Source organism: Oncorhynchus gorbuscha, linkage group LG21 (genome assembly GCF_021184085.1).
Source record: "Oncorhynchus gorbuscha isolate QuinsamMale2020 ecotype Even-year linkage group LG21, OgorEven_v1.0, whole genome shotgun sequence".
Taxonomy (NCBI): domain Eukaryota; kingdom Metazoa; phylum Chordata; class Actinopteri; order Salmoniformes; family Salmonidae; genus Oncorhynchus; species Oncorhynchus gorbuscha.
The window spans coordinates 45,276,313-45,298,686 of record NC_060193.1 but is presented as its reverse complement, the minus strand read 5'-3'; positions in this window follow the sequence as shown (position 1 = coordinate 45,298,686).

The following is a 22,374-nucleotide window of genomic DNA, read 5'->3' as shown; positions in this document are numbered from 1 at the left end:
GCTGAAAGAGACAAAAGAAAGCCCCATTGCTCTTTGCACAAGTGCAACGGGGCTTTCTTTTGAAGACAGTAATGCATTTACCCACAGAAGCGTCTGAGATTGTTTCAGTCATATGTGCAGAAGTTGTTGTCAGAGTTCCTGCGAAAGCAAGCACATAGTAAAAAGATACATTAGGTACAAACACAAAATACCATATTGCTGAAAGAGACAAAAGAAAGCCCCATTGAACTTTGCACAAGTTCAATGGCGCTGTCACACCCTGGCCATAGAGGCTTTTATTCTATATTTTGGTTAGGCTGGGGTGTGACTAGGGTGGGAATTCTATGTTATTTTTTCTATGTTTTTGTATTTCTTTGTTTTTGGCTGGGTATGGTTTTTAATCAGGGACAGTTGTCTATCGTTGTCTCTGATTGGGAACCATACTTAGGTAGCTCTTGCCCACATGGGTTTTGTGGGTAGTTGTTTTCTGTATTGTTAGTTTCCTTACAGAACTGTTTGTTTTCCTCTTTGTTATTTTTTGTTCTGGTATTCTGATTTTAATCAAATATAATGAACACGTCTCACCCTGCGCCTTGGTCCGGTTATTCACAGGAAGAGGATCGTTACAGAACTACCCACCACCAAAGGACCAAGCAGCGTGGCCAGGAGAGGCAGCCCCAATAATTGTTTTGGGGGGGGAACACGGGACGGTTGGCGGAGCCGAGGATGTAACCAGAGCCAGTTAGGGTGAAATTGGAGGTGAGTGAAGGAAGCAAAGCAGAGACAGTGAAGGAGTTGATGGGGAGATTGAAGGAGAGAGTAATGAGAGAGTTCCTGTGTTGGTGCATGAGGCACGACATCCGCCCAACGGAGCATGTCCTCGATTTGATGAGATGCTTTTATTCTCTATTTTGGTTAGGCCAGGGTGTGACTAGGGTGGGCATTCTATGTTCTCTTTTCTATGTTTTAATATTTCTTTGTTTTTAGCTCTCGAACAACAGTACATAAAGTGTGGTTTCACATAAAACAATTGTCTAAATAATCAAATCTGTTTGTTTAGTTTGTCACGTGCGCCGAATCCAACAGGTGTAAACCTTACAGTGAAATGCTTACTTACAGGCTCTAACCAATGGTGCAAAAGAACAAAAAGGTGTGTGTGTGTGTGTAAGTAAAGAAATAAAACAGTAAAGAGTAGCAAGGCTATATACAGACACCTGTTAGTCAGGCTTATTGAGGTAGTATGTACATGTAGGTATCATTAAAGTGACTATGCAAATAAGATAAACAGAGAGTAGCAGCAGCTACCCAGCGGGGGAAGGGGGTACACACTGCAAATAGTCCGGGTAGCCATTTGATTACCTGTTCAGGAGTCTTATGGCTTGGGGTAAAAACTGTTGAGAAGCCTTTTTGTCCTAGACTTGGCACTCCGGTACCACTTGTCATGCGGTAGTAGGGAGAACAGTCTATGACTGGGGTGCCTGGGGTCTTTGATTTTTAGGGCCTTCCTCTGACACCGCCTGGTGTAGAGGTCCTGGATGGCAGGCAGCTTTGCTGCCTTCAACAGGATTTGACTTCATAACAAAGTGTCCCATAGTTCCCTACTCCACCTGCGGAGCTACCAGTCAAGTGAAACTACATGTGCAAAATCCTAACTATGTTCGTAAGTACGGTGTCCAGTAGAGGTCAGTGACTGAAAGCAGCTTGGAATTGAATAAAGCACCGAAGCCACAATGAAATAAGTGGGATCTCACATTTTGCAACACATGGTTTGAAAAAAGCACGTGATGAAATGTAGCCTTGGACGTAATTGAAGACGTACTTCTGATAAAGTGCTGCACGTATCGACACACTTCTTCGAAGTTAGCTGCTTAGAGATGAACGCATGCCTCGGAGCCCCGGTATCAAACGTAACATCACTACTAATCACTTCACAAACCAGCTTATTGTGATTTTGCAGGTTGGATGTGACCCATTATCCGATATTTTCAGACCACAACGTTGATGACAACTTGGCCATAACTAAAAGCCTTATAACAAGTACAGTATAAGGTCATGAAGGGTTGACTTCAAATTGAAACACATTCACTTACTGTACGTAGTCACTTGGTGAAGGTTTCCGGACCTGAAGTTATTGAATGCAACAACCATTTCTCTGTCACTAACAAACACAGTCATGGGTGGGTACCTCTCACATTCACTTGAAAGGCATCCTGGGAGAAATGCAAATAAGGCTTACAACCTACAATGTAAAAACCAAAATACCATAACTCTACTGGTTCTATTTTTGGTTAGCGGTAAGGAGGCGCATTTGTCAAGCCCACGTTAGTTTGCAATTTCGTCATGTAAAAACTGGCGCACTGGCATTTTCCAGCCCTAATTCCAGGTTCAGCAATTTACCTGTCTAACATCAGATCACTTGCGCTGAGGTGGGAGGGGTGGCAATATTTGAGGTGTGTCCTTAAACGTCACGAACAGTCATTCTGACTCCCATGTAAAATAGCCTTTTGAGTAACTAAAAACTAAATCACCTATAATATTTTGTGTGGATAGAAATGCTCAATATTTGAGAAAAAGTACTCTTTCTCTCATAGCTAACTACCTGGAAGTTTGAAAAGACAGGCTGAGTGGGCAGGGAGTTTATACTCATGAGCTTGCATTGACTGACAGCTCTTTGAAACGCCTATGTCAAGAAATGTGGATGTAGTGAGCAGTGTTGCAGGAAAATACATTCCCAAAAGGAGAGCTAATCGATTATCTGAATGCTGCCTGCGCAGCTTAGGCCTCTGCTGGTATATATTTTCCACGCCATTTGGGACATAACCACAGTATGCTGTATGCATGTCTCTTCTGCTGTTTCTGTATCCAGAACAGACTGACCAGGGCAGGGGCATTTTCCACGAGACCAGGGCAGGGGCATCATATCTCCTCTGGTCCACAGCTTAATGGCAGGCTACATGATGATAGTGCTTTAGAAACAAGCATTGTTGCTGCTCTGGCTTTAATTGGAATTAACATACAACCTGGAACCGAACACAATATTTTAGTTTGGGGTAATAGTTTCCTGTTCATCGCTGGTAACAACATTGTCTCCTACTTCCACTTTCCATGACCTTATACAAAGTAAGCTCAAAACAGTGGGGAGACTAAATAGAGTGGGGAGACTAAATAGAGTGGGGAGACTAAATAGAGTGGGGAGACTAAATAGAGTGGGGAGACTAAATAGAGTGGGGAGACTAAATAGAGTGGGGAGACTAAATAGAGTGGGGAGACTAAATAGAGTGGGGAGACTAAATAGAGTGGGGAGACTAAATAGAGTGGGGAGACTAAATAGAGTGGGGAGACTAAATAGAGTGGGGAGACTAAATAGAGTGGGGAGACTAAATAGAGTGGGGAGACTAAATAGAGTGGGGAGACTAAATAGAGTGGGGAGACTAAATACAGTGGGGAGTTGTACGTGTACTAGTACAGTACACACAGTTGGAGCGCTTGTTGTTCTCGATTCAAACCTTGACCCAGTTTGTGTCAGATTGTTATATTGAATATTTTCAAGACAATGCGGATGCAAATATGACATATAGGGGAGTATACTCTCTAGTATCACTACAATGGAAAGGTAGAGTACGAGCTTTGCTTTGATATTAGCTGGGTTCTTTTCATGAGGGCGTCCCAGATTCCCATGTTAACTCCAGGCAGTCGGTTGGTCTTTTGATAAAGGGATGATGGCTGACTTTAACATTCCCCCATATATCCCTCTGATGTTGCCCCTCTCTCTGACCTCCCCTCAGCTGCCCAGGGGTATAGAGTGGTTGATAGGCAAGGCAGGGGACCAAAATGACGGTCATTTACATTTATTTTGTTTTGAAGCAGAAGTCCTTGGAGAGGAGGGTGAGATGAGATGGCTTTGTAGTGAGATCATTTGGGGCTCTGGCCCAGCGCTCTGTAGTTAATGAGGTACAGACAGAGAGCCTCATATGAAGGAGAGCGGTGTAATGTACTGTAAGTATGGGCTTCCTGGTGCTGCAGGGGCCATTCACTTATTGTTATGGCTTTAAGAGGTTGGACAAGTATATTATTGCCTGGGGGGATATGGGCTAGAGGGCATCTGAGAGGGTTGTTCAGCGAAGAAAATGTTCAACTGATTCAAAAAAGGACATCTATGCATTCATGTCGGTGTCAGAGAGAGGGAAAGAGCGAGAGAGATTTGCTGAAACAACAATGGTTGCCATTTGTATAGTTCCTACAGATACATATACTATATCCACACTTAAGGGGGTACTTCTCTATTAAGGTTAACGACACTATCTTAGACCCTTTCCCTAAACCGTTTCCTACAGCATATTTAACTATTCTAAAGCAAATATTCTCCCCACACCCAGTCCACTATATAACGGCCTCCTGGGCTTCGTCTTCACACCAGATGCTCTGGAGGAGGATTAGTGTAGAACTGGTCTCAACACACATCCCCATCCTTTCCTCCTCAATGACATCATCCATGATGCAATAGTACAGTCAGAGCCCAGCGCAGTAAGTGGGCTATGCTGTAGTATGCTGTATGGCCTATGTATCTGTATATATGTATCACTTATGCTATTGTTACTCAATACTATCTGCCCTTCTGCTCCGGTGACTGTCCCTATAGTGACTGTCCCAAGGGCAGAAACGTCAATAGTATCTGCCCTTCTGCTCCGGTGACTGTCCCTATAGTGACTGCCCCAAGGACAGCAACATCCATAGTATCTGCCCTTCTGCTATGGTGACTGTCCCTATAGTGTGCCCCAAGGGTGACTATCCCTATAGTGACTGCTTCAAGCGTGACTGTCCCTATAGTGACTGTCCCAAGGGCAGGAACATCAATAGTATCTGCCCTTCTGCCCTGGTGACTGTCCCTATAGTGTGCCCCAAGGGTGACTATCCCTATAGTGACTGCTTCAAGTGTGACTGTCCCTATAGTGACTGTCCCAAGGGCAGGAACATCAATAGTATCTGCCCTTCTGCTATGGTGACTGTCCCTATAGTGACTCCCCCAAGGGTGACTGTCCCTATAGTGACTCCCCCAAGGGTGACTATCCCTATAGTGATTGCCCCAAAGGCAGCAACATCAGTAGTATCTGCTCTTCCCATGAGAGAATGTTGTTCAAACGTTAAAGCATTTAAAAGCATCACAGTGGTCTTTTCCAGTGAATGGAGGATGTACCATATAATTTCGATCTGGCTATTGAATTTGGATCAACATAATACTTTTGTGAAGGAGCTACCTATAGATGTGTGGCTGTTCCTTTAACAAGGCTACAACACTTACAGCAATCCATGTCCTGATTAAGATAGAAGGAGCTGCGGCTATCTCCCTCCTTCTCCTCTTGCTTTTTAAATGTATTTCTACTCTGATTTCCCAGCTGTCAAAGCAGCAGTTTGAGGCGAAGGCCGTGGCGCAGGCACTCTCCCAGGACCTGACTACGGTGCTGCTCTGAGCCAATGACGTGACCTTGAGTTCCCTGCCTGGTCTACTGGGCCCAGGCCGTTTGACATGCTTGACAGATGCTTTCTTTCCTCTCATTAACTTGTGAGAGGTGTGAAGAGAGAAAGAGAGGTGGGGGAGAGAGAGAAGCCCCGTTTATACCTGGTTCTAGCTTGCATCCATTGTCCTGATATTGTCCACATTCTGATTGTGCCCACATTTTTAGACAGGTGTAGATGACTTAAAGATGCATTGGGATCTGAAGGCGATCGGATGTCCTGACCCCCTCCGGAGGTAGTCAGACACGCGTTATGTCTGAATATCTTACCTGTGTAGAACGATCTGGATAGTGAAACAAAATCATTCATCATCATCCCTCCCTCTAGAATCGTTGGCAGGTAACGCCATTGACGTATTGCGTCAATATATGTCTTAAAGTAAATAAATCAATAAATAAATATTGAAAGGATAACTGTCAAATAATTTTGCATACAGGGAGGGGCCAGGATATGTGGTCACAATGCAGACACAGTGTACATGGGTAAGAGACACATCTCACTACCATCTGTAGATGCAACGGATGCAGTGTGGGCATAGTCAGAATGTGGATAAGATCAGGACAAAGGACGCATGTTAGAACCAGGTATAAACGGGGCTAGAGTGAGTGGAGAGGGGGGGGGGGTAAGGGGAGATGGAGAGGGAGAGAAAGGAAACAGGTCTCATTTGAGTCAGTGGACCCAGACTTGACTCCTCAGGTCATCGAGCTGGAGCAAGAATACAGGCAGGAAAGATACTAATGAGACTGAATGATCATACTGAGCGAGATGTTTGAGTAGCCCTTTACACTTGTACATGTTGAAAATGGCAGATTTGAGCACTGATAAAGCGCATTAATTAGAACACAGTGTCTGTACAATAACATTCGAAACATGACGTCAGTGCTGCAGATACAGTGTCAACGTTTATCATCCGTATGTTTGATGTACAGTAACAAGATGAAATGGTGTCATAGCCTGGGTTCTCCTGAACAGAATGAGCCTATGTTTGTCTATTGTGATGAAAAATTGCAGTTGGACACGCACCTGAATGCATTCATTACCAAAAATGCAGATTTCTCTGACTTGCCCTGTGAAAGAGTAACCTTGTACGATCATATTTTATAACTTGACAATAGAACTAGAGCTTTCAAATTATTCCCGCCTGACCCAGATTGCGATGTATAAATGGGTCTTTCTTGGATTGCGTAAACAACAACAGTAATTGTGTGATGGTGGGGATGCAGGGCTGAGTTCCAAACAAAACAAACATCTACATGCTCTAGGCCACTTGGAGACACCAGTTAGTTCTCCCACTCAAACTCTTGTCATTTTTTTGTTGTTGTCTTATGTTGCACCTACTCCACATTTTTCAAGGACTATTCTTATCCTGTTACTGAATGTATTGATGAAACCAAGATGGCATAGCAGTTCAGACGTCTTTTGTCCTCGTCTTGTCGTGTCCTGTATATATATATATATTTACAACTTTTTTTCACATACATTTTATTTTTATTTTCCTTCAACTCATCTTCAAAACACTCTCCTGCAACCCGCCTCACCAATTTATATTTATAAAAAAGTATTATTTACCTCAAATCTGTAATCCTCCAAGAAGCTAGCCAGAAACTCCAAGAAACTAGCCAGAAGCTAGCCAGGAGCTAGCCCAGAAGCTAGCCCAGAAGCTAATCAGAAGCTAGTTCAGAAGCTAGTTAGCTTCTTTATTGGCAAATCGTCAGTATTCAGCTAACCACGGTTTGTGGTCATCAGCTATCCTTTAGCTCGAAAATCTATCTCCAGTTTTGTACGGCGCAGCTCGGAACGGAACATACCGGACCAATCTTTCTCTCCATGTCCCTGGATTTCAACTGCTCTCTGGACATTCATACCCGGATCTCACAGCTAGCTAGCTGCTATCCGTGTGACTATCGGCTTTCGTCGATTCCGGAGCAAACATCAATTATTCCGGAGCTAGCCAGCTCCGTCAATCACTCCTGGGCTGCAGTCACCTATCCGGATCCGTTTTACTGCCTACGCGGAGCCCCACCGGGCCTTCACAACTGGACTGCCGACGTTATCTACCCGAAGGAGATCCGGCTGGCTCCTCAGTCGCGACGTTACCTGAACGCCCATCTGCGGCCTGCTAACTGTTAGCTGTCTTACCGGCTGCTATCTGAATAGACAATCGGACAATTTATTTATTTTTATTATTATTATTATGTTTCTTCTTGGGCCTCTATAACTATATCTATTGTTTTTATTTTTGTTGTTGTTGTGTGATTTGGATTAATCCACTCTACCACACGGAACCCCACTAATCTACTGACGGAACGCAAGAGGTGGCTAACAACAGACCTCCATCCTATGCTGGCTTGCTACCGATGGCCTGGCTAGCTGTCTAAATCGCCGTGACCCCCAACCAACCTCTCCACTCACTGGACCCTTTTGATCACTCGACTAAGCATGCCTCTCCTTAATGTCAATATGTCTTTTCCATTGCTGTTCTGGTTACTGTTTATTGGCTTATTTCACTGTAGAGCCTTTAGTCCTGCTCACTATACCTTATCCAACCTATTAGTTCCACCACCCACACATGCATTGACATCTCCTGGTTTCAATGTTGTTTCTCGAGACACTATCTCTCTCTTCATCACTCTACCTAGGTTTACCTCCACTGTATTCACATCCTACCATACCTTTGTCTGTACATTATACCTTGATGCTATTTTATCGCCCCCAGAAACCTCCTTTTACTCTCTGTTTCAGATGTTCTAGACGACCAATTCTTATTGCTTTTAGCCGCACCCTTATTCTACTCCTCCTATGTTCCTCTGGCGATGTAGAGGTGAATCCAGGCCCTGCAGTGCCTAGCTCCACTCCTATTCCTCAGGCGCTCTCTTTTGATGACTTCTGTAACCGTAATAGCCATTAGAAGCCTCCTCCCTAAGTTTGTTCTATTCACTGCTTTAGCACACTCTGCCAACCCGGATGTTCTAGCTGTGTCTGAATCCTGGCTTAGGAAGACCACCAAAAATTCTGAAATGTTAATTCCAAACTACAACATTTTCAGACAAGATAGAACTGCGAAAGGTGGCGGTGTTGCAATCTACTTCAAAGATAGCCTGCAGAGTTCTGTCCTACTATCCAGGTCTGTACCCAAACAATTTGAACTTCTACTTTTAAAAATCCACCTCTCTAAAAACAAGTCTCTCACCGTTGCCGCCTGCTATAGACCACCCTCTGCCCCCAGCTGTGCTCTGGACACCATATGTGAACTGATTGCCCCCCATCTATCTTCAGAGCTCGTGCTGCTAGGCGACCTAAACTGGAACATGCTTAACACCCCATCCATCCTACAATCTAAACTTGATGCCCTCAATCTCACACAAATTATCAATTAACCTACCAGGTACCTCCCCAAAGCCTTAAACACGGGCACCCTCATAGATATCATCCTAACCAACTTCCCCTCTAAATACACCTCTGCTGTTTTCAACCAAGATCTCAGCGATCACTGCCTCATTGCCTGCATCCGTAATGGGTCAGCGGTCAAACGACCTCCACTCATCACTGTAAAACGCTCCCTGAAACACTTCAGCGAGCAGGCCTTTCTAATCGACCTGGCCGGGGTATCCTGGAAGGATATTGATCTCATCCCGTCAGTAGAGGATGCCTGGATATTTTTTTTAAATGCCTTCCTAACCATCTTAAATAAACATGCCCCATTCAAGAAATTTAGAACCAGGAACAGATATAGCCCTTGGTTCTCCCCAGACCTGACTGCCCTTGACCAGCACAAAAACATCGTTCTGCATTAGCATCGAACAGCCCCCGTGATATGCAGCTGTTCAGGGAAGCTAGAAACCATTATACACAGGCAGTTAGAAAAGCCAAGGTTAGCTTTTTCAAGCAGAAATTTGCTTCCTGCAACACTAACTCAAAAAAGTTCTGGGACACTGTAAAGTCCATGGAGAATAAGAACACCTCCTCCCAGCTGCCCACTGCACTGAAGATAGGAAACATTGTCCCCACTGATAAATCCACCATAATAGAGAATTTCAATAAGCATTTTTCTACGGCTGGCCATGCTTTCCACCTGGCTACTCCTACCCCGGTCAACAGCACTGCACCCCCAACAGCAACTCGCCCAAGCCTTCTCCATTTCTCCTTCTCCCAAATCCATTTAGCTGATGTTCTGAAAGAGCTGCAAAATCTGGACCCCTACAAATCAGCCGGGCTAGACAATCTGGACCCTTTCTTTCTAAAATGATCTGCCGAAATTGTTGCCACCCCTATTACTAGCCTGTTCAACCTCTCTTTCGTGTCGTCTGAGATTCCCAAAGATTGGAAAGCAGCTGCGGTCATCCCCTCTTCAAAGGTGGGACACTCTTGACCCAAACTGCTACAGACCCATATCTATCCTACCATGCCTTTCTAAGGTCTTCGAAAGCCAAGTCAACAAACAGATTACCGACCATTTCGAATCTCACCATACCTTCTCTGCTATGCAATCTGGTTTCAGAGCTGGTCATGGGTGCACCTTAGCCACGCTCAAGGTCCTAAACGATATCTTAACCGCCATCGATAAGAAACATTACTGTGCAGCCGTATTCATTGATCTGGCCAAGGCTTTCGACTCTGTCAATCACCACATCCTCATCGGCAGACTCGACAGCCTTGGTTTCTCAAATAATTGCCTCGCCTGGTTCACCAACTACTTCTCTGATAGAGTTCAGTGTGTCAAATCGGAGGGTCTGCTGTCCGATCCTCTGGCAGTCTCTATGGGGGTGCCACAGGGTTCAATTCTTGGACCGACTCTCTTCTCTGTATACATCAATGAGGTCGCTCTTGCTGCTGGTGAGTCTCTGATCCACCTCTACGCAGACGACACCATTCTGTATACTTCTGGCCCTTCTTTGGACACTGTGTTAACAACCCTCCAGGCAAGCTTCAATGCCAAACAACTCTCCTTCCGTGGCCTCCAATTGCTCTTAAATACAAGTAAAACTAAATGCATGCTCTTCAACCAATCGCTACCTGCACCTAACCGCCTGTCCAACATCACTACTCTGGACGGCTCTGACTTAGAATACGTGGACAACTACAAATACTTAGCTGTCTGGTTAGACTGTAAACTCTCCTTCCAGACCCATATCAAACATCTCCAATCCAAAGTTAAATCTAGAATTGGCTTCCTATTTCGCAACAAAGCATCCTTCACTCATGCTGCCAAACATACCCTTGTAAAACTGACCATCCTACCAATCCTCGACTTTGGCGATAGCCTCCAATACCCTACTCAACAAATTGGATGCAGTCTATCACAGTGCAATCCGTTTTGTCACCAAAGCCCCATATACTACCCACCATTGCGACATGTACGCTCTCTTTGGCTGGCCCTCGCTTCATACTCGTCGCCAAACCCACTGGCTCCATGTCATCTACAAGACCCTGCTAAGTCCCCCCTTATCTCAGCTCGCTGGTCACCATAGCATCTCCCACCTGTAGCAAACGCCCCAGCAGGTATATCTCTCTAGTCACCCCCAAAACCAATTCTTTCTTTGACCGCCTCTCCTTCCAGTTCTCTGCTGCCAATGACTGGAACGAACTACAAAAATCTCTGAAACTGGAAACACTTATCTCCCTCACTAGCTTTAAGCACCAACTGTCAGAGCAGCTCAAAGATTACTGCACCTGTACATAGCCCACCTATAATTTAGCCCAAACAACTACCTCTTTCCCAACTGTATTTAATTTATGTATTTATTTTGCTCCTTTGCACCCCATTATTCTTATTTCTACTTTGCACATTCTTCCATTGCAAAACTACCATTCCAGTGTTTTACTTGCTATATTGTATTTACATTGCCAACATGGCCTTTTTTGCCTTTACCTCCCTTCTCACCTCATTTGCTCACATTGTATATAGACTTGTTTAAACTGTATTATTGACTGTATGTTTGTTTTACTCCATATGTAACTCTGTGTCGTTGTATCTGTCAAACTGCTTTGCTTTATCTTGGCCAGGTCGCAATTGTAAATGAGAACTTGTTCTCAACTTGCCTACCTGGTTAAATAAAGGTGAAAAAATCAAATCAATAAAACATTTCACATTTCGTTATCAACAAATGCAGTGAAAAGTACAGTGAAATGTAAAATGCACATAAAATCAACAGTGTAATGTTTGGATTCACTCTTGTCAGGTGAACTGTTGTGTCCTCATTTTTGGTCTAATAATTTCCCCATAGTTTCCAAACGGTTCCCTTTCAATTGTTACCATGCCTATGCTTTCTTCTGTAAGAAACATTTCAAATTAGACCAATCCACATAGGCCAATTCCTATGAGTGTAAAGGGAGAATTAACGCAGAATGGTAACATAAAATAGTGAGATTTTTGACAGGAAGGCAAGTTAAGATCCACATACCAGGGTGGTAGTGGATTTGGAATTGATCATGTATTTTAAGTTGAGGAACTGCTACTAGTGTCCATATTATTTTAATCCTGTTGTGCTTCTTTCTTTTTTACTTTAGTTTGAACACAATTGGTAGCAAAAAAGTTATGTTTGTCTTCAGTCCATAAGATCAATGTAAACTATGTTTTAATAGCTGACGTTCAGTACTGCTCTCCTGGGAACCACACTACTTCGTTTTAGACACATTTGTAGCATCCAGGTCAACAGGAAACATAAGCATAAAGAAATAGCAGATAGTCACACATCTGCTGATCAACATCTGATTGTCTCACCTCAATGAACTCTCCCTCACAAAAAATACAAATTTACTGCCTTACAATTCTACTCTAACCAGTGAGTGCATTCTAGAATGATCTCTTTGCTTCTTCACTGTCTCCCAAGGCTGTTCTGACAGTACAACACATGCTGTGTCCTTTTGTTATTCAGGTGGCATTGCCTTCCTCTCAGACAGCATCACGCTGAGCCTGTCGTACAACTACAGTACGGAGTCACTTTGATGCAGGCATACATAGGTCCCGTCACTGAAGGGGGGGGGGGGGAAGCTAAGGGCTTAATTCGGTCACTTTGACTGGTGAGACAAGCTGTGTGGGATGGCACTGTGATATCTGTTTGCTGTCGAACAAACTCGAGGGGAATGTGAGCGGAGAAGATTCTCACAGGAATGTTTTTATGTCGATAGCCCACATGATGTATGCCAGTGAGAGAAAGTGACTCTCTCCTTGTTGTAGGATTATCTCGTCATAACACCACGTTGAACAATGACGAAGCTTTGTCAGTGAACAGTTCAAGTTCAGTTCAAATGTGGTCTAATATTGTTCCAAAGATTTAACAAGAGAGAAACAGACAGACACATTTGTTTATTTTCAAAACTGTCTCACAATATGTTCCCCTACATTTATAAAAGCAATGGGAGCACAATTATCTCTGTTCCTTAAGTACCCCTTACCGGTACATATTTTTGTTATGGCCCCTGGACAAGCACACCTGATTCTACTTGTCAACTAATCATCAAGCCCATGACAAGTTGAATCAGGGGCTACAACAAAAATCTGTGCTGTTAGGGGTACTGGAGGACCGGAGTTGGGAAACACTGATTTAATTGGGAGACTGTTCATCTTTTGTGAAATCTTTGGAACAATTTTAGACCACATTTGAATTTAATTGGTAGGGTGGCAGATAGCTTAGCTGTTAAGAGCATTGGGTCAGTAACTTGAATAGATGGAGGGAAAAAAAGTATATCATGCAAGTTTTGCGCCAATACACATGTAGGATCTTAATTTGAATCAGTTTGCTACAGCAGGAAAATCATCCTGCATGAAAAGTGGATTATAATTAATGGAGGAGATGGAGACCCGCACACTGCCTGAACAAATAAATCAAATCCAAAACTGAGGCTTGAATGCAAAATAAAGATTTTATGTCATTTAGATTTCCAGGAGCAATTATGGCTAAGTGCCTTGCTCAAGGGGACATTGTCAGATTGTTCACCTATTCGGCACAGGGATTCAAACCAGCAACCTTTCAATTACTGGCCCAATGCTCTTAACTGCTAGGCTACATGCCATGCGGAAAGCTGTTGTTAATTTGAACATCATGGTGGCCAAAAAAATCATAGTACCAATCATTTATGATATTTCTCTGTCCGCTTTTATATACTGTATAATGCAGATCATGCATTCTATTGTACTAGGTACCAATTATAGATTTTCTGATGTATATTCTTGCTTGATCATGTGACATGCAATTATCCTTGAAATAGAAACAGGTATGTGTGCCTACCATTTATACTGAGGATGGCCCGAGGCTGAAACTTTTGTTTCGATTTTTTGGGGCACCATGATGTTCATCTTTATTGCGTTCAGTTTTGGATCTCCATTTCCTCCAGTATTCTTATTTGGACTCCCACATACCTGGAACCAACACTATAGAGTAGTAACCTTTAAAGAGCGCAGACGGCCTCCTATCATTTAAATAACATAATTAATTCATGGCCATTTTGTAGGGGATGATGCATTTTTCGTAAGGGAAAATGAAGTCTGAAATTTCAGTGGAAATTGCAAACTTCAGAAGACTTTTTAAACATTCTATAAGAAACTGTCCATATAGGCCAATTCCCACAAGAATTGGCCTATATACTTAACATTTCAAGTTAAGTATAATTAACAGTACAAGTTTTACATTTCCTGCATTGCAAGAAAGTGCTCCTGCAAAAGGGTGATCAAATTAAGGTCTGTATTCATCTACACGGTATTCAGATGCTAATTTGAGTATATTCAGAGTATGTGAGAGAGCTCCGTGTGTGTGTGTGCGTGCGCGTGAGCGTGCGTGCGCGTGTGCACGTGTGTGTGTGCGTGTGTGTGCATGTGCGAGAGAGATAGAGGGTGAATTTGAGCTGCAACCAGTCAGTCTGTCCTTATCACTAGAGCAGAACTTGTGGTGCTGGAGGCTTTCCTACCCAGACTTGGCTGGCTGATTAACAGACACTCCCCATAATCTGCAGGTCCATAGTGTGACGCACCCTTCTAACCCTCTCTGGGGACTCTCTCTCTCTCTCTCTCTCTCTCTCTCTCTCTCTCTCTCTCTTTCTTCACTCTTTCAAAGTAATCTTTTCTTCCTGAGGAGGAACTAACAACGAAGAGGTTCATTCTGTTGTCTAAAGCTCTCTTCTACCGGACCATCTCTAGGGCAACCTCCAACCTCCTCAGTCACCTGCTCTGGGCTCTGACACTAGGAATGTTGGCGTAGATTCTTGGTGCATCCCAAATGGTACCTAAATCCCTTTACTCCATAACGGGAATAGGGTGCCATTTGGAATGAGGCCATTGTCTGAGAGCCTGCTTTAGAACAGTGTGGGATTGAATTAATATACTTGTATTTCCTAATGAGTTTGCATAGAACATGAATAAAACATGACTTAGGAGGATAGTAGTAGGATTGTGGGCGATCCTTTTGGCCTATGAATATCTTATAGTCTGAATATTTCCCCCTACATAGAGGTTTTAGGTTTTGTCCAACAGGATAAAAATCCTTTGCTTCGTCTTCACAGCTGGTCCAAGCAAAGTTTGTCCTCTCTTGTCTTGTCCACCACCTCCCTAAATACCCCTAGAGTAGTACCTAGTAGGTCTATGGTTGTATCGTGTGGAAGAATGTGGTACACTCACCGGCTACGGAGGGCTGTGTGACGAGTTCTATGATGTGGCTGACCTTGTGGCTGAAGGCCTCTACCGATGACGAGGGGCTTATTGTACCTGCTGTTGTTGGTGCCTCCATTGGGTTATTTGGAGAGATTCATTTCATAAATGAAACATAGCCCCTTGCCCCTTTTACATATATAGAATTTCATAACAGTTAAGAGTGGATTTTTCTCATACAGTCAAAGTGGGGCATGTCGCCATTCAAAACCACCCACATTACGCCAATGGCTACACGCATTATCAGGATTATTCCTCATTCTTAGAAATCACCGACATGACAGAATTAATACAACTATTAAGGACGTTGGCGTGAAGCTCTCTTCACTTTCTCTCTCTGTCCTTCTCACAGGGCAACTTGTCTACAAGGTCGATCATAGAACGACAATACAAAACTCCTTAATAGAAACAATAACAGGCAAGAAATGCAGAACTCACCAAGTCCAAGTCAAGCGATACGTTTTCCTTCAACTCCCTTTCCGTGATGAATTTGTGCAACTGTTATGCTGTTAAGTTGACAGGAGTGTTAAGTTGGAGACCCATGCGCAATGTGTTTTTTCTCTCTCTCTCCCTTGAATGGGTGTGGGCCACATGTGTTGCTCTGTGAGCTGATCTGCTAATTCTCCTGGTAGACAAGATCTCTTACGTCGCCACGAGTTAAGCATGCAGGCCCCTCCCTTTTACAAATGGGCCACAGCTACTGGGTGATTGTCTCACACAATGGAACTGGCTGGGATAGGGAGGAGTGGAGGCACACACAGGAAGCCTGGGACCTACTGTAGTGTAGAGTGATAGTGTCACATGGATAGGGTCCTGGGACAGGGTGAGGGCTAGGGTTATGGAGGGGGGGAGAGAGACGTACACAGGAAGACTGAAACCTATAGGGTGGACTGGCGGAAGTTCGCCTAGGCGGCAGGTAGCCTAGCAGTTGAGAGAGTTGGGGCAGTAGCCAAAACGTGGCTGGTTTGAATCCCAGAGCCAACTAGGTGAAAAATTGGTCAACTTGCCCTTGAGCAAGGCTCTTAACCCTAGTTGCTCTGGATAAGAGCATCTGTTAAATGACTCAAATGTTTTTTTTAAATGGAACCAGTCCTGGTCTGGACAGCTAGGCAGTGTCAAGACAGAAAAGAGTTACAGACTCTTAGAACAAAGCTGAATCTCTCCCTCTAAACTAGACATAACAACTACATGTTATTACACATTGTCTCCCTCTGTGACTGCTAGTTGAGTGTCGTTATAGCAGTCAAGGTAGGTGATCTGTAAACATAATGACTTTTTAATCGCCACCCTTTTTCCAGTGATACTGAAACTAATGTTTGTTGTCATGTCTGCGGATGCTAAACGGTTTCAAAGCAGGGCCAGATGGTGCTCAGTTGTACAGGCAATTACACAAATTACAAAGACAAACGTTTACCTGTGAAATAGGCCCACAGACTTAACAAATATGAAAATGCCCACTTGGCAGGTTTCATCACACGTTAAGTCATTTAAATTGTCATTTTAAACTAAGTCCATTACCTACATAATAAGTAGCCTACGGACTAGAACTAAAATCCTGGTCCATATTTGACAGGCAGCAAATAGGTGGCATGATCACATCAACTTATTGATTGGCTGACTATGCAGTTCAGGCCGGATGGGACAGTGTCGTGGGTTGTGTTGCGTTGTGTTGTGTGTGTGTGTGCATACATGCGTGCGTGCGTGGATGTTTGTGTTGTGTGGAATTCCCCTGGTTGTTTCTTGCCTTTCTGACATTCAACCACAACACTCAGCCTGCCATTTCACATGACCTGTGCTTGATGAGAGCCTGCCCACCGCTAGGCTGCCAGAGCATTGAGGTCCTGAGGGTAAACGTCACAGCTGAGGAAATACTGAGGAGGATCACTCCCTCCATGGGAGAGTGGCTTCCTACGGTCTTCACCAGAATTGATTACACAGTAAGTATTGCCGACTTTGAAGAGCGTCTGTTATCGTGCTGAAAATGACAAGATGCTCTGATTACTGATGACGGCACAGAGAAGAGGCTGTGATGTGGTAGATACAGTTGAAGTCGGAAGTTTTACATACACCTTAGCCAAATACATTTAAACTCAGTTTTTCACAATTCCTGACATTTAATCCGAGTACATTTTTTTAGGTCAGTTAGGATCAACCACTTTATTTTAAGAATGTGAAATGTCAGAATAATAGTAGAGAGAATTATTTATTTCAGCTTTTATTTCTTTCATCACATTCCCAGTGGGTCAGAAGTTTGCATACACTCTATTAGTATTTGGTAGCATTGCCTTTAAATTGTTTAACTTTGGTCAAACATTTTGGGTAGCCTTCCACAAGCTTCCCACAATAAGTTGGGTGAATTTTGGCCCATTCCTCCTGACAGAGCTGGTGTAACTGAGTCAGGTTTGTAGGCCTCCTTGCTCACACACACTTTTTCAGGTCTGCCCACAAGTTTTCTATAGGATGGAGGTCAGGAATTTGTGATGGCCACTCCAATACCTTGACTTTGCTTTCCTTAAGCCATTTTGCCACAACTTTAGAAATATGCTTGGGGTCATTGTCCATTTGGAAGACCCATTTGCGACCAAGCTTTAACTTCCTGGCTGATGTCTTGAGATGTTGCTTCAATATATGCACATACTTTCCTTTCCTCATGATGGCATCTATTTTGTGAAGTGCACCACCCCTCCTGCAGCAAAGCATCCCCACAACATGATGCTGCCAGCCCTGTGCTTCACGGTTGGGATGGTGTTCTTCGGCTTGCAAGCCTCCCTCTTTTTCCTCCAAACATAACAATAGTCATTATGGCCAAACAGTTATATTTTTGTTTCATCAGATCAGAGGACCTTTCTCCAAAAAGTACGATCGGCGGTTTTGGATCAGTGGCTTCTTCCTTGCTGAGCGGCCTTTCAGGTTAAGTCGATATTGGACTTGTTTTACTGTGGATATCGATACTTTTGTACCCGTTTCTTCCAGCATCTTCACAAGGTCCTTTGATATTGTCCTGGGATTGATTGGCACTTTTTGCAACAATCTGTCTCCTTCCTGAGTAGTATGATGTCTGCGTGGTCCCATAGTGTTTACCTTCAGGCATTTGGAAATTACTCCCAAGGATGAACCAGACTTGTGGAGGTCTACAATTTTAATTCTGAGGTCTTGGCAAATGATGTCACTTAGCCTATCAGAAGCTTCTAACGCCATGACATGATTTTCTGGACTTTTCCAAGCTGTTTAAAGGCACAGTCAACTTAGTGTATGTATACTTCTGACCCACTGGAATTTTGATACAGTGAATTATAAGTGAAATAATCTGTCTATAAACAATTGTTGGAAAAATGACTTGTGTCATGCACAAAGTAGACGTCCTAACCGACTTGCCAAAACTATAGTTTTTTAACAAGAAATATGTGAAGTGGTTGAAAAACTAGTTTTAATGACTCCAACCTATGTGTATGTAAACTTCCGACTTCACCTGTAAGTGTTAGAAAAACATCTATCCCACTTTGTACCTGAGCATGTCACGTTCTGACCTTTTATTTCCTTTGTTTTGTCATTATTTAGTATGGTCAGGGCGTGAGTTGGGGTGGGCAGTCTATGTTTGTTTTTCTATGATTTGGGGATTTTTAAGTTTTGGCCTAGTATGGTTCTCAATCAGAGGCAGGTGTCATTAGTTGTCTCTGATTGAGAATCATACTTAGGTAGCCTGGGTTGCACTGTTTGTTTGTGGGTGATTGTCTATGTTAGTTGCTTGTGTCAGCACAGTTCTCATTCTAGCTTCACGGTCGTTATTCGTTTATTGTTTTGTATAGTTTGTATTCAGTGTTCAGTGCGTTCTTTAATTAAAAAATCATCATGAACACATACCACGCCGCATTTTGGTCCGCTCCTTACGACGATCATGACAGAGCAATTTCAAGACTGTACTGTACGAGATGTGCCTCTTCACAGTCAATTTCTCTTGATTACCACCTTCAAAAGAGTCTTATTCTGAGGTCATTGTTTTTTGCTAGATTTACTTAGATGTTGTCAAAAACACTATACAGCTATAATTAAGAGGTATATTCATGATCTCTCCTGGATCTTCACACCCATGCACAGCCACACATTAGGTTGAGATGCACTTGCCTCCTAATGTTGTGGCTGGCAGTGCAAATATGCCATGACAAGCAATTTACTGTATGGAAATGGTGAGAGACAGAACAGAATATTATAATCCTCCCACACAGAGACTCAACTTCCTAGCCTACCATACAAATAAAGGTTTTCTTGTGTTTCCCTGTAGCAAGTAGTCTTTGGTTCAAACAGCTGCACCCATTGAAGCTCAGTACTTCCTTATCAATCTCTGTTCTCCGTGAGCTATTTCAGTTTACAGTTAGCCCTTCAGTCCGAGGAAGGACTCTCAAACCCTCACTCAGGAGACTGAAAGGTCCCACTGATCACTGTTACTGTCATTTTTATTTGACAAGTCTCAAATAAATTAGCCACTCGCAAGGAAATTGCTGTCATGTGGCTCTGGTGTTAAAGGAGTGCTAGTGGCACTGCTACAGTAGCTGAGTCTTGTGGATATTTTTCGCGAGTGTCCCTGGACAAAGATCTGAGGGTCCATGTTTCACAATAGGCTGTGAGTGACAGCTGGTCATTTTGTTGGCCAAGTTGTTTATTCCTCTGACACGACTGTCCGCTGCCCGCACCTTGACTTAAATGCTTTAGACATGCCTTATTTGTTTTTCAGTTATTTTTAGGTTTCATATCCTGTCTACAAGGTTGGCACATTCACCAATGCCCATTTTCTCTCCTATGTTCTGTCAGCTTTTTTGTTGTTGACCCCATTACGGTCCACGTTAGACATTTCCTCATTCCCTAATATAACTCAAAGAGGCCAATGTATTCCGTTAGTTTGCAAATGGAAGTAGAATTGAAGTAGTCACATTTGCACTTACCCTCATCAGTCAGAGGAGAGGTAGATGGATAGATTGGAAGCTTATGGGAAAGGTTAACCTGGTGTAATGAGGGAGCGGAGGAAAGCAGGACAGAGACGGCGGGATGCTTGGAAAGGTCAGGGAGACACTGTCGGGAGCGGCGCTCTCAATCTGTCTCTCTCTCTCTCCTTATCTGTTTCACTATCTCTCTCTCTCTCTCTGCATAATGGATGCTGGTTACTGCATTATTACAGTCAAAGACTAAGCACCATGCCGCTCTCCTTTTTCACTCAGTCTAGCAATGGACTGAAAATGGCCTACTAATGAACTATTCATTCATAACTTTTACTGTGAAAAACACTAAGTTCCTGTCTGTAATAAATGTAATAAACAAATCAATCCAGGTGAAGTGGTTTTTTGCAGTCATGATAATTTCTTTAGATAGTACCTTATCTAGTACCTAGCATCCCGCAGGTTGAGAGCTTCAAGTTCTTTGGTGTCTAACATCACCAACAAACTATCATGGTCCAAACACAGTCATGAAGAGGGCACGACAAAGCCTATTCCCTCTCAGGAGACTGAAAGGCACGACAGAGGGTAGTGCGTTCGGCAGAGTACATCACTGGGGCCAAGCTTCCGGCCACCAGGGAACTCTATACCAGGTGGTGTCAGAGAAAGTCCCTAAAAATGGGCAAAGACTCCAGCCACCCTAGTCATAAACTGTTATCTCTGCTACCGCACGGCAGGCAGTACCGGAGCATCAAGTCTAGGTCCAAAAGGCTTCTAAACAGCTTCTACCACAAGCCATAAGACTCCTGAACAGCTAATAAAATGGCTACCCAGATTATTTGCATTGCCCCACCCCTCTTTTACGCTGCTGCTACTCTCTGTTTATTGTCTATGCATAGTCGCTTTAACTCTACCTACATGTACATATTACCTCCATTACCTCGACTAACCGGTGCCCCTGCACATTGACTCTGTACCGGTACCCACTGTATATACTGTGGCAAGAAAAAGTGTGTGAACCATTTGGAAATACCTGGATTTCTGCATGAATTGGTCATAAAATTTGATCTGATCTTCATCTAGGTCGGACCAATAGACAAACACAGTCTGCTTAAACTAATAATACACAAACAATTATACTTTTTCATGTCTTTATTGAACACACTGTGTAAACATTCACAGTGCAGGGTGGGGAAAGTATGTGAACCCTTGGATTTAATAACTGGTTGACCCTCCTTTGGCAGCAATAACCTCAACCAAACGTTTTCTGTAGTTGCAGATCAGACCTGCACAACGGTCAGGAGGAATTTTGGACCATTCCTCTTTACAAAACTGTTTCAGTTCAGCAGTTCTTGGGATGCTTGGGATGTCTGGTGTGTACTGCTCTCTTAAGGTCAAGCCACAGCATCTCAAATCGGGTTGAGGTCTGGATTCTGACTGGTTCACTCCAGAAGAGGTATTTTCTTCCGTTGAAGCCATTCTGTTGTTAATTTACTTCTGTGTTTTGGGTCGTTGTCCTGTTGCATCACCTTAAATTGAAGTACAGATAGCTTAACATTTCCTGCAAAATGTCTTGATAAACTTGGAAATTAATTTTTCCTTTGAAGATAGCAAGCTGTCCAGGCCCTGAGGCAGCAAAGCAGCCCCAAACCATGATGCTCCCTCCACCATACTTTACAGCTGGGATGAGGTTTTGATGTTGGTGTGCTGTGCATTTTCTTCTACACACATAGTGTTGTGTGTTCCTTCCAAACAACTCAACTGTAGTTTCATCTGTCCACATAATATTTTGCCTGTAGGCTGTGGAACATCCAGGTGCACTTTTGCAAACTTCAGACGTGCAGCAATGTTATTTTTTGGACAGCAGTGGCTGCGCTGTGCTCTTGCAGTAATCTTTGCAGGATGGCCACTCCTAGGGAGAGTAGCAACTGTGCTGAAACTTTCTCCATGTATAGAAAATTTGTCTTACTGTGGACTGATGATCATCAAGGCTTTTAGAGATACTTTTGTAACCCTTTCCAACTTTATGCAAGTCAACCATTCTTAATCTTAGGTCTTCTGAGATCTCTTTTGTTCGAGGCATGGTTCACATCAGGCAATAATTCTTGTGAATAGCAAACTCAAATTTTGTGAGTTTTTTTATAGGGCAAGGTAGCTCTAACCAATATCTCCAATCTTGCCTCATTGATTGGACTCCAGGTAGCTGACTCCTGACTCCAATGAGCTTTTGGAGAAGTCGTTAGCCTAGGGGTTCACATACTTTTTCCAACCTACACTGTGAATGTTTAAATGATGTGTTCACTATAGACAAGGAAA